Here is a 19,335-nt window from a genome sequence, read left to right as displayed (position 1 = left end):
CTTTTAAGAAAAAAATAGAAAGCCTAGGACTGAACCTTAGAAAATGCTGAAGTCTGCAGTAATTAATTTTCATTACTTTTAGGGTACATATTATTTGAATGGAGGCAACTATACTTTTCTTATTTCTTCAAATAACATTTAATTTTTTCCCAAGGATGTTTCCCATATGATGACACTACAATCTCACAGGATTGTTCTGAGAATAAAATTAAATAAAATTTAAAAGTGCTTAGCACTTGTTCTCTCCCCTCATTAAATTTATCTACTTATGTCATGACTATAATTGTTTTTTGATTATAGAAGTAGGAATTATATTTCCTACTGGTCCATGTTTCATCTTTTAATGAGAGTCTACAGAGAAAGTGAAATGTAATAGTAGCATGTTTGGGTTATGACTATCCTCAGTCCTTCACTATAAGACTTCAAACATTTTCCTTATTATCTGATGTAGTACAGAAAACCACACTGCATGCTTTCTAACAGAAATGTGACCATCATACTATTTCATCAAAACAGATGCATTTGTGTAACTTGTCTAGAGTAGAGCAAGACTAGGTAAATTTAACTTTTTTTAGTTACTCCTTCTGGAGGCAGTTTACGTTTAATTATATCTATCATCCTGAGATCAATCAATCAATCAATCAGTAAGCATTTATTAAGTGCCTACTTGTAATGTAATGTCAAAAGAAGGCAACTTCCCAAGGTTCAGAATACCAGCATAGCTGCTCTCCATTTTATTCAGTGACCAACCAAGAACAGAGAAGATCAAAACATGACATCATTCCAAATACAGCATTTACTAAGTGTGATTAAATAATCTCCAAGTACTACCCCACCCCAGGATCTTCCAATCACTCAATCAATTACAAAGTCCCTGTTCTAAATACTACTCCACCCCTAGGCTATACCTTAATTAAGTCCACCACAAAACCCCTCTCCACAAATGGAGATTAGTTTCCAAACATAGGTAAAGTACCTTCATTTGTCAATCACAGAGCACAATAAGGTCAAAAGTTCCCCACCCCTGGATCACAATTGAATCTACCCCAGAGTTACATCAAGTTTAAACACAGCACTTAATACCCAAATGGAGGTCTTTTCTTCATCTTGACACAGGCAAGTTCTCAGCAATCTTAGTTCCTGGAGAGACAAGGCTTAGCAAGACCATAAGATACATTGCCAGTCCCTTCATGAATTTATCCTCTGTCTGTAGAACAGCCCTAGAACCTCTGAACACATTAGCAAAGCCCTCTCCCAGGATTTCTGTAAACATACAACAAGAAAATCCTTCTTCAGGGCTTCTGAACCAACAGAAAGGCTCCCAGACCCCTGCAACAACAGCACTGTCCTTCACCAGTGGACAGTATTCATTCTGTCTGCAGGACAGTCTCCAGACCCCTGCAGCAACAGTACTGTCCCTCACCAGTGGACAGTATTCACTCTCTGTCTGCAGGACAGTCTCAGGGCTTCTTAGCGAACAGCCAGGTTCCAGGACTTCTTCAACAAAAGGACTGTCTTTCACCAGTGGACAAATCTGGCAAAACAACATCAAAACAGACAGACAAAGTACCAGCAAAACAGCCATGTCTCCTCAGTCCTTGGCAGCTCAGGGGGCAGGTCTCAAAAGTCCAGGGCAATTCAAAGCGGCCACCAGCAATTCTCTTAGTCTCTCTCTCTCCATGAGGTGCTGCTTCCAAAAAGATCTTCCGCCTCTCTCTAGTGTCTCTCCAAATCTACGTCACCAGCTCCTCCCAGTTCAGGACTTTCTTTTCACATCAACAAGCCCATCCCACAGGTGGGATTAACAAACTCTGGGTTTTAACACAATCAATTTGAAAACCAAGCCAATACAGGGGAATCTTTAATTGCCATTACTATCACACTACTATATGCCAGGCATTGTGCTAAGTGCTGGTTCCTTGCATATGATATGTGATATGATAGGTCTACTTTTTAAAAAATTAATTAATTTATTTTTAATTTTCAACATTCATTTCCACAAGATTTTGAGTTCTAAATTTTCTTCCCATCTTTCCCCTTCCCCCAACCCAAAATGGACCCCTTCCCCCAATATGCCCTCCTTTCTATCATGCCCCCACTCTTATCCTCTGCTTAATTATTTTCTTGTAGGGTAAGATAGATTTCTATACACCGTTGCCTCTATATCTTATTTCCCAGTTGCATGTAAAAACAATTTTTGACGTTTGTTTTTAAAACTTTGAGTTACAAATTCTCTCCCTTCTTCCCTCCCCACCCACCCTCACTGAGAAAGCAAGCAATTCAAAATAGGTTATACATGTGTAGTTATGTAAAACACTTGCATCATAGTCAGGTTGTGAAAGACTAACTATATTTCGCTCCATCCTATCCTGACCCCTATTTACTCTATTTTTGCCTTTGATCCTGTCCCTTTTCAGAAGTGTTGGCTTCTGGCTACCCCCTCAACAATCTGTTCTCTTTTCTATCATCCCTCCTGCCTTATTTTTTTCCCCTTACTTTCCTGTAGAGAAAGACACCCAATTAAGTGTGTATATTTTTCCATCCTTAAGCCAAATCTGATGAGAGTAAGGTTCACTCATTCCCTCTCACCTTCCCCATATTCCTCTCCATTGTGGAACTTTTTCTTGCCTCTTTTATGTGAGATAATTTACCCCATTCTATCTCTCCCTTTCTCCGCCCAATATATTCCTCTTTCACCACTTAATTTTATTTTTTACATGCCATCCATCCCTTTGTATTCAAATCACCCTGTGCCATCTATCTATCTATTTGTCTGCCTATCCATCCATCCATCCATCCATCCATCCATCCATCCATCCATCCATCCATCCATTCATCCATCCATGTACCTATCTATTTCCTCCAACTACTCTAATATTGAGAAAGGTCTCAGGAGTTGCAAATATCATCTTTCCATGTAGGAATATAAATTGTTCAACTTTAATAAGTCCCTTATGATTTTTCTTTCCTGTTTATCTTTTTTTTTTTTAAAGTAATTGGGGTTAAGTAACTTACTCAAGGTTACATGGCCAGTTATTTCTTGGTGTGGTAGTAAGTATCTGAGCCAGGATTCGATCCCAGGTCATCCCAACTCTGGGGCCAATGCTCTTACTAACTTTGCCACCTGGCCACCCCTAAGCAATTGGGGTTAAGTAACTTGCTTAAAGTTACACAGCCAGGTGTTTCTGGATGAGTGCTAAGTGTCTGAGCCCGGATTCGATCCCAGATCATCCCAACTCTGGGGCCGGTGCTCTTACTCACTGTGCTACCTGGCCACCCCTTCCTGTTTATCTTTTCATGCTTCTTTTGCTTCTTGTTTGAAAGTCAAATCTTCTATTAAGCTATGGTCTTTTCAGCAAGAATGTTTGAAAGGGGGGGGATGGAGTCAAGATGGCGGCCCATGGCTCTGCCTTCCTCCTTCCCCAATCCATGTAAAAGGGGACTCTAAACAAACATTGGAGCTGCAGAACCAACAAAATGACACAGAGAAGTTAACCTCCTGCTGAGGACAGCTCGGAAGGCCAGCAGGAATAGGCCAGCGTGGTGCTCTGGGAGCTAAGTCCAGCCCCACCCGAGGCTTTAGTGCCAGGGTAGGTCTGACCAGCTGCTGGCCTGAGGGACTCCAGATCAACAGCAGCTGTGGCCATTTCCAGATTTATCAATACATAGATGTGAAGGAAAAAGTGAGAGGTCAGTGCAGTCTGGAATTTGGGAACCAGTAAGTGGGAGTGTGTGGCTTTTGCCCCCAGCTCAAGAAGCGGCTGAGATTCTGGCACAGCCAGTGCCACATGGCAGCTTCAGCTCCTGGCCTGCAGAGTGTAGGGGGACCAAGCACTAGTCTGAGGGGCAATCTCTCTTGCTTTAACCAGCTTGGATCTGGATGGCAGTCTAGGGTGGAGGTCCTGGGGTGTGTGTCTAGCTTGTCAGAGTGTGTGGAGACCTCAGAGAGGGCACCCATCTAATACCTCCAGCAGCTCAGAAAACCCCAGCAGTTTGGGATGAAAGCTCCCCTGTCTGGTGGCAGAGTCCTACTGTGGCAAAAAGCCCAGGGGTCAAGTGACTGAGGGGCAACATGACCAGGCTGAGAAAACAAAACAGACAGAAGATTCTAACATTACATTCCTATTTTGGGGACAAAAAGGAGCAAAGCATGGAACAGGAGGAAGACAGTAAAGTCAGAACTCCTGCACCAAAAGCTTCAAAGAAAAATACAAGCTGGTTACAGGCCATAGAGGACCTTAAGAAACAGATAAGAGAAGTGGAGGAAAAATTGGGAAGAGAAATGAGAATGATGCAAGAAAATTACGAAATGAGAGTCAACAGCCTGACTGAGGAAAATCACAGCTTAAAAAATAGACTAACTCAAATGGCAAAAGAGGCTCAAAAAGGCAACGAGGAGAAGGATGCCTTAAAAAGCCAAATTTGCCAGATGGAAAAAGAATCTCAAAAGCTCAATAAGGGGAATCGTTGCTTCAGAATTAGATTGGAGCAAATGGAAGCTAATGACTTTATGAGAAATCAAGATGCTATTAAACAGATGCAAACAAATGAAAGAATAGAAGGCAATGTGAAATATCTTATTGGAAAAACCACTGACCTGGAAAATAGATCCAGGAGAGATAATTTCAAAATTATTGGACTACCTGAAAGCCATGCTCAAGGAAAGAACCTAGAAATCATCCTCCAGGAAGTTCTCAAAGAAAATTGCCCTGATGTTTTAGAACGAGAAGGCAAAATAGAGGTTGAAAGAATCCACCGATCACCTCCTGAAAAAGATCTCAAAAAGAAAACTCCTAGGAATATTACAGCCAGGTTCTGAAATTCCTAGATCAAAGAGGGAATATTACAAGCAACCATGAAGAAACAATTTGAATATTGGGGAAACACAATCAGGATAACACAGGATCTGGCAGCTTCTACACTGAGGGATCGAAAGGTTTGGAATATGATATTCCAGAGGTCAAAGGAGCTGGGATTAAAACCAAGAGTCACCTACCCAGCAAAACTGATTATTATGTTTCAGGGGAAAATATGGTCATTCAGTGGAATAGAGGACTTTCAAGCATTCTTGCTGAAAAACCAGAGTTGAATAGAAAATTTGACATTCATATACAAGAAGCAAGAGAAGCATGAGAAGGTAATCAGGGAGAAGAAATCATAAGGAACTTATCAAAGTTGAACTATTAACATTCCTACATGGAAAAACAATAATTGTAACTGATGAAACTTTTTTTCAGTAGTGGAAGGGAATATATATATATATATATGTCTATATATGTCTATATATGAGGGTATATGAATACATATTTGAATGTGTGTGTATATGTTTACAGGTATACATAGATAGAGGTCACAGGACCAATTTAATAGGAAGGGATGATACTTTAAAGGTGAAATTAAGAGGTGGGAGAGGAATATAATGAGAGGAGATGGGGAGACACAATGGGTAAACTATCTCATATAGAAGAGGCAAGGGAAAATGGTTACAATGGAAGGGAAGAATGGGAAGGCAAAAGGGAGTGGGTCAACCTTATTCTCACTGAATTTGGCTCAGGGAGTGAATGAAATACACACTAAATAGGGTATCTTACCCTACAGGAGAGTAGGGGGAAGCGGATGAGAGGGGGGATGATGGAAGGGAGGGCAGGCTGGGGGAGAGGGAAGTTGGGAGCACCCTCTTTTGAGAAGGGATGGGATCAAAGTAGAGAATAGAACAAGTGGGAGGTTGGATAGGAGGGAGGGAAATATAGTCAATCTTTTACAATGTATCAACTATGTTATTGTTTTGCATTAGCCACACACGTCCAACCTATACTGAACTGCATGTCTTCCCAGTAAGGGTGGGAAAGGGAGGAAGGGAATGAATCTGGAATTCAAAGTTTTAAAAGAAAATAATAAAATATATATATGTATATGTATGTATATATATATATATATATACTATTATTAATGCTATTTTACATGTAATTGGGAAATAAGATATACAGGCACTGGGGCATAGAGATCCACTGGAAAAGTCTAAAGGGGTATGGGAGAAAATATGGGAGAGAACAGACTGGAGGAGGGGATATCCTGTGGGACTGCTATTTTGGGGTAGTGGGTAGGGGGAAAACAGGGAGAAAATTTGTAACTCAGAATCTGGCAGAAATGAATGATGTAAATCAGAAGTTAATAAAACATTTGAAAAAAAAGATAAAAAAAAAGAATGTTTGAAAGTCTTCTATTTCATTGAATATTCATTTTCCCCTGAAGTATTATACTCAGTTTTACTGCTTAGGTGATTCGTGGTTTTAATCTTAACCCCTCTGACCTCTGGAATATTGTATTGCAAACCTTTTGATCCCTTAATGTAGAAGCTGCTATTTATTGTGTTATCCTGATTGTATTTCCACAATACTTGAATTGTTCCTTTCTGGATGCCTGCCATATTTTCTCCTTGACCTGGGAACTCTGCAATTTGGCTACAATATTCCTAGGAGTTTTTTTTTGGGGGGGGGGCAGTCTCTTTTAAGAGGCAATTGGTGGATTCTTACAATTCTATTTTCTCCTCTGGTTCTAGAAAACCCAGGTAGTTTTCCTTGATAGTTTCTTGAAAGACTATGTCTAGGCTCTTTTTTTGATCATGGCTTTCAGGTAGTCCAATAATTTTAAAACGATCTCTCCTGGATCTGTTTTCTAGGTCAGTGGTTTTTCCAATAAGATATTTTACATTGTGTTCTGTTTTTTCATTCTTTTATTTCTCTTTTATAATTTCTTGATTTCTCATAAAGTCATTAGCTTCCATTTGCTCCATTCTAATTTTGAAGGAATTATTTTCTTCAGTGAGTTTTTGAATTTCCTTTTCCATTTGGTCAAATTCTACTTTTTAAGGCATTCTTCATTTCATTGGTTTTTTAGACCTCTTTTGCCATTTGAGTTAGTCTATTTTTAAAGGTGTTATTTTCTTCGGTATTTTTTTGGGTCTCCTTTAACAAACTGTTGACTTGTTTTTCATAATTTTCTTGTATCATTCTCCTTTCTCTTCCCAATTTTTCCTCTATTTCTTTTATTTGATTTTCAAAATCCTTTTTGAACTCTTTCATGGCCTATGACCAATTTATATTTTTCTTGGAGGTTTTTGATGAAGGAGATTTGACTTTGTTGTCTTCTGGTTGCATTTTTTGATCTTCTTTGTCACCAAAGTAAAATCCTATAATCTGACTTTTTTTTTTTAATGCTGTTTCCTTATATTCCCAGCCCAATACTTGACTTTCTAGCTCTTTGTCAGGGTAGGATTCTGCTTCCAGTGGGTGTACTGTCCTAGGCTTCAGGAGTTTTGTATCAGGTGCTCACTCACTCACTGTCTGTGGGCCCACAGCTCTGGAAGCAGCCACTGTGGCTACTAATGTTGCCGGTGACACCACCCCCTCTGTGGCCCTAGGGCTGGGCCTGGAGACCAGCCAGACTGTGTTCCTCTTTCACCCAGGTCCCACAGAGTTTTCCCATTGATCGTCTATGCTGTCTTTGCCATTTTTAAGTTGAGAAGCTTGGAAACTGTCACAGCTGCAGTGATTCAGTCTCCTGAGGTCTGCTCTGGTCCATGCTGGACTGTGCTCTGTTCCCAGCCTAGTGTGATATATTCTTCCTGTTGGCCTTCCAGGTGTCTTGGGCTGGAGATCACTTTACTCTATCATTTTATGGGTTCTGTAGCTCTAGAATTTGTTTAGAGTCATTTTTAAAGGTATTTGGAGGGGTTTGTGGGAGATCTCATGCAAATCCCTGCTTTTACTTTGCCATGATAGATCTACTTTTCTCAACTAGCTGAGAATTTTTTTTGTAGATTATGAACTATCCCTATTGCAGAATAGAGAACCTCTATGATTCCATTCATACAGAACCTAGAGAATTCCACTTTTAAAATCTCTGGTATATCTTTGACTGGTTCTTTGCTAAAGCCTTTATAGATAGTACAAGGAAGAGATTTCCTTGTATCCTTGGAAAAGTGGATAGCTCTGAAGGAAGGATGATTCATTCTGGTCTGGTGAGAAGCAACCAGGAATGCAGTCTGAACTGGACAGTTTTATAGGGGATAAAAGTCATTGAAAATTGACCTTATACTAAGATTAATTGATATGGAGTAAGAGTCTGGCTTTGAGCTCCTCTCTATCTGTATTAGCAAGGGAAGATACCTGGGGAGAAAGACCAATTCTTTTCAGTCAGGGAATAAGATTATATAGAATATAGAATACACCATATAAGAATATACCATATAAAGATGGTAAGATTTTTAGAGCTGGAAAGGACATTTGAAATAATTCAGTCTATACCCTTTTACCATTGAAACCAAATAAAAAGATTAGTTGACTTGGCCAAAGTTACACAGGTAGTAAGCATTAGAGCCAGGATCTAAACCCAGATGTTTTGATTCCAAACTGTAATGCTTTTTCCATTTTACTATAGAGCTACTGGGCTCTAGGCCATGTTTAGTCACAGAACAATGGTGTATATAGCCTTAAACAAATTACTGAAGATTTCTCTGGTGTTGTTTTCCCAAAGTGGGAAGAAGACCTATATCCTTTTGGCTTCCAAATTCATGTAATATTTCAATTTCCTCTTTCCCTCCCCATTTTCTTTCTTTTGGAGAGTTGATATAGCATTTATCCAAATATCTCTAGGTGCTACAAAGAACATCATCATCATAAATGAAAATGAGTTAAGTAGAAGGAGGGAAAAAAGGAGGAGAGAGAGTGGGTAATACAAGCTCAGAATGGGTAAGGAGAGAAGAGTGTATAATCAACTCCAAAAATAAGCATCAGCAGACCTTGATACAGGTACAGCCACAATCTGGGTTCAGACCCTTATTACTTCTCCCCAGGGAGAAGTCAATCAAAAAGCATTAATTAAGTGCCTACTATGTGCCAGGAACTGTGCTAAGCATGAGGGATACAAGAAAGACAAAAGACAGTTCCTGTCCTCAAGGAGCTCACATTCTGAGGGGAGAGACAAGAAGCAAACACACATGTGCAAGCAACTTTAGGACAATTAAAAAATAACCATTTGAAGGCACTTAGAATTGAGAGGTTGGAAAAGGCTTCCTGTAATAAAAGGGTTTTTAGTTGGGCCTTGAAGAAAATAAGGGAAGTTAGAAGCCAGAAATGAAGAGGGAGAGAATTCCAGATGTCTGAGATAGCCAGAAACAATGCCTGGAACTGAGAAATGGAATGTCATATTTATGGAACAGCAAAAAAGGTCAGTCTCACTGAATTGAAGAGTATGTGGGAGTGGTGTGAGAAGGCTTCTAGTTGATCTTCCTGCCTCAAATTTCTCCCCTCTCCCACTGATCCATCACATTGAAGGCGAGTTTTCTAAAGCATAAATCTGATCATTTCAGTACTCTACTCAATGAACTCCAAAGGTTCTCTATGACATCCAAGATAAAATATGAAGTCCTTTGTTTGGCATTTAAAGCTCTTTATAATCCAACTTCATTCTACCTTTATAGCCTTCTTATGCATCATTCCCTTCCAGGGACAAATGATCGATTTTCACTGGGCTACGTGCAGTTCCTAACACAATATTCCAATTCCTATCTCCATGCCTTTGCATTGGCTGTGCCCCCAAGCCTCTCACCTCTCCTTCTTAGTTTCTGACTTCCTTCAAGAATCAGCTCAAATTCCACCTTTTTCAGGAGGTCTTTCCTGGTCACCCCAGCAGTTAATACTTCTCTTTTTTCCTTTATTTTCATTTTTCAAATGCTTTATTAACTTTTGATTTACATCATTAATTTCCACCAGATTTTGAGTTACAAATTTTCTCCCCGTCTTTCCCCTACCGACCACCCCAGAATAGCAGCCGCACAGGATATCCCCTCCTCCAATCTGCTTTCTCCCATATCTTCTCCCATACCCCCTTAAACTTTTCCAGTAGGAAGACCGTGCCGGCGCGCTCCTATGTGCTGAGGAGCACCTGGACCATGTTGCTGAGCGCCTACTGGCACGGCATCCACCCTGGCTACTACCTGAGCTTCATGACCATCCCCCTGTGCCTGGCTGCCGAGGGCTGCCTGGAGTCAGGCCTGCGCGGCCGCCTCAGCCCCAAGGCCCAGCAGGTGTGGGACTAGGCTCACTGGTTCCTGAAGATGCGGGCCTATGACTACATGTGCATGGGCTTCGTCCTGCTCTCTATGCAGGACACCCTCTGCTACTGGGCCTCCATCTATTTCTGCATCCACCTTCTGGCCCTGGCAGGCCTGGGGCTGGGGCTGGCCCTGGGGGGAGGGGGCCCTGGCCGCAGGGGAGGGGACACCAGGGCTGAAGCCAAGACTCCGCCCCCATAAGCCTCCCACACCCCCAGACAAGTTGCGGGAGGAGTGAGGGACCCTTGGGGCTGAGCAGACAGGTCCAGGCACTGAGCTCCCCCAAACTTTGAGGGGACACCAGAATCCGTGGGGTGTCCAGAGACCCAGAAGCCTGGATCCCAGAAAAGACAGGATGATCTGGCCCCCTGGGTCCCTGAGAGAGAAAGGCCTGATGAGTCTTATTCCTGGGGGCTGGTATGGCTGGGAACCCTGATGCCAGCCTCCCCCCAGGCCGGCTCCTTGGGGGTGGAATTTTAATTTTCTCAATAAAGAGCCTTGGACAAAAACAAACAAACAAAAAAAAACTTTTCCAATACGGTATGGTGGATCTCTATGCCCCAGTGCCTGTATATCTTCTTTCCCAATTACATATAAGATAGTATTAATAATAGTATATATGTATATATAATTTTAAACATTTGATTTTAAAACTTTGAATTCCAGATTCATTTCCCTTTCTTCCTTGTCACACACCCTTACTGGGAAGATAAGCAGTTCAGTATAGATTGTATATGTGTAGCTAATGCAAAACATTAACATAATAGATATATTGTAAAAGACTGACTATATTTCCCTCCCTCCTATCCCACCACCCACTTGTTCTGTTCTCTACTGTGATCCCATCCCTTTTCAAAAGTGACTGCTTCCACCTTACCTTCCCCCCCAGCCTGCCCTCCCTTCCATCATCCCCCCTCTCATCCCCTTCCCCCTACTCTTATGTAGGGTAAGATACCCTATTTTGTGTATTTTATTCCTTCCCTGAGCCAAATTCAGTGAAAATAAGGTTGATCCATTCCCTTTTGCCTTCCTATTCTTCCCCTCCATTGTAACCCTTTTCCCTTGCCTCTTCTTCATGAGATAGTTTACCCCATTCTGTCTCTCTCCATCTCCTCTCATATTCCTCTCTTACTTCTTAATTTCCCCTTTTAAGTATTATCCCTTCCTATTGAATTGGTCCTGTGCCCTATATCTATGTAAACCTGTAAGCATATATACACACATTCACACATGTATTCATACACCCGTATGTCCTGATACATATATATTTCTATTTCCTTCAATTATTTTCATACTGAGAAAAGTTTCATCAGTTACAATTATCATTTTTCCACGTAGGAATGTTAATAGTTAAACTTTGATCAGTGGCTTATGATTTCTTTTCACTGTTTACCTTCTCAAGCTTCTCTTGCTTCTTGTATCTGAATGTCAAATTTTCTATTCAACTCTGGTTTTTTCAGCAAGAATGCCTGAAAGTCCTCTATTCCACTGAATGACCATATTTTTCCCCTGAAAGATGATACTCAGTTTTTCTGGGTAGGTGACTCTTAGTTTTAATCACAGCTCCTTTGCCCTCTGGAATATCCTATTCCATGCCCTTTGATCCCTCAGTGTGGAAGCTGCCAGATCCTGTGTTATCCTAATTGTGTTTCCACAATATTCAAATTGTGTCTTCCTGGCTGTTTGTAATATTCTCTCCTTGATCTGGGAGTTCCAGAACCTGGCTATAATATTTCTAAGGGTTTTCTTTTTGGGATCTTTTTCAGGAGGTGATCAGTGGATTCTTTCAACTTCTATTTTGCCTTCTGGTTCTAAAACATCAGGGCAATTTTCCTTGAGAATTTCTTGGAGGATGATTTCTACATTCTTACTTTGATCATGGCTTTCAGGTATTCCAATAATTTTAAAATTATCTCTCCTGGATCTATTTTCTAGGTCAGTAGTTTTTCCAATGAGATATTTCACATTGCCTTCTATTCTTCATTTGTTTGGATCTGTTTAACAGCATCTTGATTTCTCTTAAAGTCACTAGCTTCCTATTGCTCCAATCTAAATCTGAGGGAACGACTCTCCTCATTGAGCTTTTGAGATTCCTTTTCCATCTGTCAAATTCAGCTTTTCAAGGCATTCCTCTCCTCATTGCCTTTTTGAGCCTCTTTTGCCAATTGAGTCAGTCTGTTTTTTAAGGTGTGATTTTCCTCAGTCAGGCTGTTGACTCTCAATTAGTAATTTTCTTGTATTGCTCTCATTTCTCTTCCCAGTTTTTCCTCCACTTCTTCTATCTGCTTCTTAAGGTCCTCTATGGCCTGTAACCAGCTTGTATTTTCCTTTGAAGTTTTGGTGCAGGAGTTCTGACTTTACTGTCTTCCTCCTGTTCCATGCTTTGCTCCTTTTTTCCCCCAAAATAGGAGTCTAATGTTGGACCCCAAAATAGGAGTCTTAATTTTGTTTTGCTTCCTTTGTCTGGTCATGTTGTCCCTCAGTTATTTGAGCTCTGGGCTTTTTCCCATAGTAGGACTCTGCTACCAGATATGGGAGCTTTCGTCCAAACACTGGGGTTTTCTCATCTGCCAGAGGTATTAGTTGGGTGCCCTCTCTTAGGACTCCACACGCTCTGGCAAACTGGTCACTCACCCCAGGATCTGCACCCTAGACCACAGTCCAGATCCAAGCAGGTTAAAGCAAGAGTGATAACCCCTCAGAATAGTTGCTTAGTCCCCCTACACTCTGCAGGCCAGGAGCTGAAGCTGCCACGTGGCATCGGCAAGGCGCCTCAGTGGTTTCGCCCTGGGGGCAAAAGCTAACGCACTCCCAACTACTGATCCCAAAGTCCAGACTGCACTGACCTCTCACTTTGTTCTTTGCATCTATGTGTTGATGAATCTGGAAATGGCCATAGCTGCTGGTGATCTGGAGTCCCCCCAGTTGGTGGCTGGTCAGGCCCACCCTGGGGCTAAAACCTCGGCTTGCGAGTGGCTGGGCTTGGCTCCCAGAGCGCTGCGCTGGTTGCTTGCTGCCAGCCTGCCAGGCTCTCCTCAGTGGGAGGTTAGCTTCTCTGTGTCATTTTGTGGGTTCTGTAGCTCCAAAGTTTATTTAGAGTCCCCTTTTACGTGGATTGGGGAAGGTGGAAGCCAGAGCCCTGTGGAAGTCCTGCTTCTACTCCCCATCTTGACTCTGCCCCACAGTTAATACTTCTAATGAATAGACTTTTTATTTACCCTGTATATGTCCTGTAGCACAGAGACCACATATTGACTTATAACATCACAAATTAACAATATGTATGTTACATTGCATTTTTATTTCTTTTATTATATATTCCCAATTATATTTTAATCTGGTTAAGTCTGCTCTAGGGAGTTTTGTGGTGTCCAACTAAATGTATGTTGTCTCCCTGTTGGAATGTGAACCCCATGAAGGCAGACACTGTTTTTGTCTTTGGTAACCCCAGTACTTAGCACAGTGCCAGGCACACAATAAGCCCTTAATAAATACTTGTTGACTGACTTACAGATACAGAAAGAAAAAAGTGAAATCCTAAGGAGTTCTTGATTTTTCTATTGACTATCAAAGCATCAAATGGCATGTAAATTTGAAACACATGTAGTCTCCATAGTTTCCCTGTAATTGAACCAGAATTCCTCTATAACTGTGACAAGCAGTCATCCAACCATTGTTTAAACACCTCCAGTGAGGGAAAACCCACTACTTCCCGAGGCAGCCTAGTCATTTCTAATTGTTAGGAAGTCTCTCCTTGCCACAAACCTAAATTTGGCCTTTTGCTGCTTTGACTCGTTTCTCCTAGTGCTTTCCACTGGGACCAAAAAGACTAAGTTCATTCATTCTTCTATGTGACCACCTTTAAAATATTTAAAGATGAACATCATGTTCTACCTGTCTTCTCTACTTCAGAATAAACACCTCCAGTTTCTTCAGTTCATCCACAGATCGTATGATTTTGAGGTTATACACAAAAAGTTGAACCAAAAGGTAACAGAATTAATGCTTGATGCATTTATTCTGGAAGGCTAATTTTTTAAAGCCATGGACAATTCTTGGGCTAAAATAGACTTCATGTTTATTAGAATTGCTTGTAATTTATGTTCTGCAATGATGAAAAAGTCCAACAGAAGTCATCTTATTTTTATTTATAAATTCCATTTCCTGAAAGCAATGGCACTCATCTCCATGGTGCATTGTTGGGATATGACTGAATCTTCAAGTGATTAGAGCTAGCCATTTAGGCTTTGTGACTCACACAACTTTCATACCATTCATCAATTAGACAGAGGGGCCTGTCTGTTTGCAATTTGAATAGTAGAACATTGTTTTCAAGGGGCACTCACCAATACCCCTAAGTCCAGAGTAGGGACAAGGAGGAGATTTTAGTCAAATCATCAATGGAAGGCAACAGCCATAATTAGAAAACTACCACAGTTAGCACAGGAATGCATTTTCCATGCTGGTGGTAGTTCAGTGTGTGATCACCGGCACTTAGTTTATCTCTTAGTGCCTCAGTTTCTAGATATAAAGTAGTCACAAATAATACCTAGATATTTCCTAATCCACATGATTGTTGGGAGGACAATTAATTGATAGAAATTCTTATATGTATAGGTTAAGCCCTTATGTAAAATTTCCAATTACTTCATTTTTACTTGATGAATCTGTTTAAGTATACTGTCCTTTCATTTTTTTGGGTATGTTCATTACCACTGACATACTAAATGACCTCTAAACACATAGCTAAAAGAGTTGAGTTTGAACTCTAGCTTCATAACTAAGTGGCCCTGGGAAAGTCACTTGAATTTTCTGAGTCTCAGTTTTCTCATTTGTAAAATGGGAGCAAATAGTATTACTAGAGCCTATTTCACAGAATCTTAGAGATGGAAAGGACCTCAGGGTCCAATTAGTCTAATCTTCATCTGAAGGAAAATGTTCTCTACAACATACTAACTAGTATTTATCCAACCTTTGTGTAACAACATTGGGTGAAAGTGTGAATCACACTCTTTTGCAACAGCCCATTTCACTTTTGGATAATGTTAACTATTAGGGGGTTTGTCCTTTAATCAAGTCTAAATTTGCCTCTTTGTGACTTACAATGCTTGCTCCCAGTTTTGCCTTTCAGGGTCAACCAAATTAATCAATCGACAAGTACTTATTAAACACCTGCTATGTGCCAGGTGATATGTTAAGCACTGGCAATACAAAATTAAATGTGAAACAGTTCCTATCCTCAAGGAGCTTGTATGCTAACACGAGAGAGAACATACATATATATATCATACACACACACACACATACACACATACATACACAGTGGATATCAGGTAGTTTTGGGAGAGAGTGCTCTAGCAGCTTGGTGATCAGGAGACTTGAAATAGAAGGTGGCACTTGACAAGTCTAACCTCCCAGGGTACAAGTAAGGAAAGCCTTCTTTTTTGAATTGTGAAATGCTCTTTTGTGGATTTTCTTTTTCTTTTGAACCATTCTGAAGTTTTTGTTTTTGTTTCACTCTCTGGGGAGTCCACAGGATGCTTTCTTTCCTCAGGGCCTGTTGGTTTACTTCTCTACATGTTATAATATTTGTTAGAAGAATTGTAGGGCCGGCTACATGGCTCAGCGAGTAAGAGCACCGGCCCCAGTGTTGGGATAACCTGGATATCAAATCCGGGCTCAGATACTCAGCACCACACCCAGAATTAACTGGCCGTGTAACCTTGAGCAAGTTACTTAACCCCAATTGCTTAATTTAAAAAAGAAAAAATTGAGGTCTTTTTGAAGTTTTACTCACTATTACTTCAGGTTTTAAGATCTCCATTGGCTCATCTGCCTGTGTGCCTTACTTAAGTCTTTCCTTTTGATATCTTTGGTGTTTTTTTTTTTTTCTAAATTCCACCCTTTACTTTTTCTTCTGACTTTTTGCTCTTTTTTTTTTTTTTAAAGTCCAGAACTCTTGTGGATTTTATTCTGGGGGTGGAGAGTAAGAAGGGGAGTTGGGGGGATAGGCATCCTCTTCCTTTATGTGTATTTCCTAGTCTCCTCAGCTCTGGGTGATTGCCATGGAGTAGAAAGGTCACACCATCTCTGGACGACTGCAAGGGTTCAGCTTCCCAGATCACCATTCCAGCGCTTTCACGATAGCTTCATTGGCTTCTATCTGGATCTGAACCTCGGCCCAGGCTGCCTCATCTGATGCCCCTGACAAGTCTGAGTGCGCCTTTTCCAGGTTGGATCTGGCAGCCGCCAGGTCCAGCATGTCTAGAGCCACAGCTTCCTCCGCCAGCAGCTGCACCGAGGAATCGGCATTCACAAAATACTTGGTGGTGGTGCCATCTGCGGCGTGCATGGGCGCAGAGCTTCAGCACCTGCAGGGTGGGCACGTGGGCAGCAAGGATTCCAAAGGCCCCACTCTGGGTTGGGACATCCACCTGCTTCACATTGGCCTCGTTGAAATACACCTGCATCGGGGAGGTGAAGGCGAAGGACATTTGGTCGGGGGCGGCCTCAGTGGAGGCGGGGCCGGAGGGGCTGCAAGGGCCGGACGGGGCTGGGCAACGCAAGCAGAAGCCGCAGTGGCGAAGCAGGGTGGTGAGAAGCATGGCGGTGGTGGGGGTGGTGACTTTTTGCTCTTAAAAAGACACCAGAGACTGACCTGCAAGACTGTCTTGTGATGGTGGTGTAGTATTTTTCGACTTAAGTTCTTGTCCTGAGTAACTTTTGGAGAGAGAACTGGTTCAGGGTTCTGGTCTCTTTTTTCAGCCCCAACTGGGAGTAGTGGGAAAGGGATGCTGATTGGATGTTCCATGTATTAGAAATTTCCAAAATTAATTAATTTAGTATGTCATTTTGTTATGGATTGTAATTAATCTGTATGTGGTGCATAATTTCTTTTGGGTGGGGTTGGAGGACTGTGAAAAGTCCCCTTCACTTATAATTGTTGTTTTCCTTAAAGTTCATGCTTTAATCAGGGCATTTGAAATGAATAAAAATGAATTAATACCAATGCACGTGACCATCCTGCGTATTCCCCAGTTTATGCTCTTCCTCATTTGCTCCACATTAATCTCCTCAGAAGCAGGGAGGCCCCAAATTGCAAAAGTTCATTTCTCCCTAACTACTCCCAATGGGAACTGGCAGAGTTGTTTGCCCAGAGTTTTCACTCATTTAACCTTTAGATTAGCTTCCCATTGATGTGAGATGGCAACTTAGAAATCTCTGCTGGTTTCTCTTGAGGGCAGTGTGGTGCTAGCCTGGTTTTCCCTCTCAGGCATCTTTATTTACTGCTGTCTATCTCTTTGCTAATAGACTAGTCAGAGTCATTCAAGGATGAAAAACACACAGGCCCTGCTAGCAAAGTGCAATTTGCTTTACTTTCTGTCTGTGATATTGCCACCCTGTCATATACTGTCTTCCCAAGTACAATGAATATTAGGATGCTGGGGAGATAAAACCATAACAGAAGGTACTGGTATGGGACAAGATGCCTTTATTTGATGTTAGGTTAAAGAATTTGTGTTTTGTCTCAGAAACAATGAGTTACTGAATATTTTTGTAGAGGTAACATAATAAATACTATGCCTCAGGATTTATTTTGGGGTACATGAGAGGGATAAATTGGAGAAGGGAGAAACTTGGAAGCATGGAGATTAACTGGACAAAGAGTCTAGACAAGTAAAGATAGTACTAGAACTAGTGTAGTGGAGGTGTGGGATAAAGAGTGGGCATTTTCGAATAGAGTTGAAAGGATTTGGGTACTGTTTGGGTAATTGATAGGTGTCAAAGGAGAGGGAAAAGTCAAAGGTAGCTTTGAGGTTTCAAACCTGTGTGACTATGACTATGCTTGTCCCATTGATAAAAATGGGGATGTTTAGAGGACATATACGTTTAGGCAAGTTTGGTGGAAGCAAAATTCCAACTCCCATTCCCATTCAAGTTGGGCAAATTATCCTTAATATGTATTGAGATTATAATCAGGATTGATTGGCCCAGGGACCAAGGACTTGGGCACATGACATCACTTTCTTGTTACATGAGTAAAAACATCCATAAGGGCATGTAGCGGCAACACACTGGCATACCCAGGATGGCTGCTAGCATAGGTTCTTAGCTCTGCTTTACTAGGAAAGATAGTTTTAAGGTGTCAACAATCTTTTTAAATTACATTCACTAGTTTAGGGGAAAAGTCAGCATCCTGAATGTCAGAGAAAATACAAATAGAGAAAATACAAGCAGAGAAAGAAAGACCAATAGGCAGGGCTCTGACTGTCTGAATCAACTATACACTTTACATACTTCCCTGAATCTAGACAGCCTTTACATTTGAGAAGTCAGGAACTCTAAACATAAGTCACTCAGAATCTTTTTTTTTTTCATTTTTCAAATGCTTTATTAACTTCTGATTTACATCATTCATTTCCGCCAGATTTTGAGTTACAAATTTTCTCCCCGTTTTCCCCCTACCCACTGCCCCCAAATAGCAGTCCCACAGGACACCCCCTCCTCCAATCTGCTCTCTCCCTTATCTTCTTCCATACCCCCTTTGACTTTTCCAGTAGGGCATGGTGGATCTCTATGCCCCAGTGCCTATATATCTTATTTCCCAATTACATGTAAAATAATATAATAAAATAATGTAATAATAGTATATATATATGTATATTTTTTAAACATTTGATTTTAAAACTTTGAATTCCAGATTCATTCCCTTTCTCCCTTGTCAACCACCCTTACTGGGAAGATAAGCAGTTCAGTATAGGTTGTACATGTGTAGCTAATGCAAACATTAACATAGTAGATATATTGTAAAAGACTGACTATATTTCCCTCCCTCCTATCCCACCTCCCACTTGTTTTATTCTCTACTTTGATCCTGTCCCTTTTCAAAAGTGGGAGTTTCTAACTTCCCTCCCCCACAGCCTGCCCTCCCTTCCATCATCACCCTCTCAACCCTTTCACCCCTACTCTCCTGGAGGGTGAGATACCCTATTTAGTGTGTATTTCGTTTCCTCCCTGAGCCAAATTCAATGAGAATAAGGTTGAATAAGGTTTTGCCTTCCTATTCTTCCCCTCCATTGTAACCCTTTTCCCCTGCCTCTTCTATATGAGATAGTTTACCCCATTTTGTCTCTCCCCATTTCCTCTCATTATATTCCTCTCTCACCTCTTAATTTCACCTTTTAAGTATCATCCCTTCCTATAAAATTGGTCCTGTGCCC

General features: G+C 41.1%; 1 long non-coding RNA gene and 1 pseudogene across 1 annotated transcript in view; one reads left to right on the top strand and one right to left on the bottom strand.

Moving 5' to 3' along the window:
* LOC138166790 (uncharacterized) overlaps positions 1-19,335 on the top strand; it is a 1,160,016-nt gene that overhangs the window by 349,837 nt on the left and 790,844 nt on the right. The gene's annotated exons all lie outside the window — the stretch shown is intronic.
* Positions 16,236-16,719, bottom strand: LOC138166802 (ATP synthase subunit delta, mitochondrial pseudogene; annotated as a pseudogene).

The sequence above is a fragment of the Petaurus breviceps genome, unplaced genomic scaffold (assembly GCF_028583685.1).
Source record: "Petaurus breviceps papuanus isolate PSGF00001 unplaced genomic scaffold, PetGlider_PUasm1.0 226, whole genome shotgun sequence".
Lineage (NCBI taxonomy): Eukaryota > Metazoa > Chordata > Mammalia > Diprotodontia > Petauridae > Petaurus > Petaurus breviceps.
This window is presented reverse-complemented; position numbering and strand designations above follow the sequence as displayed.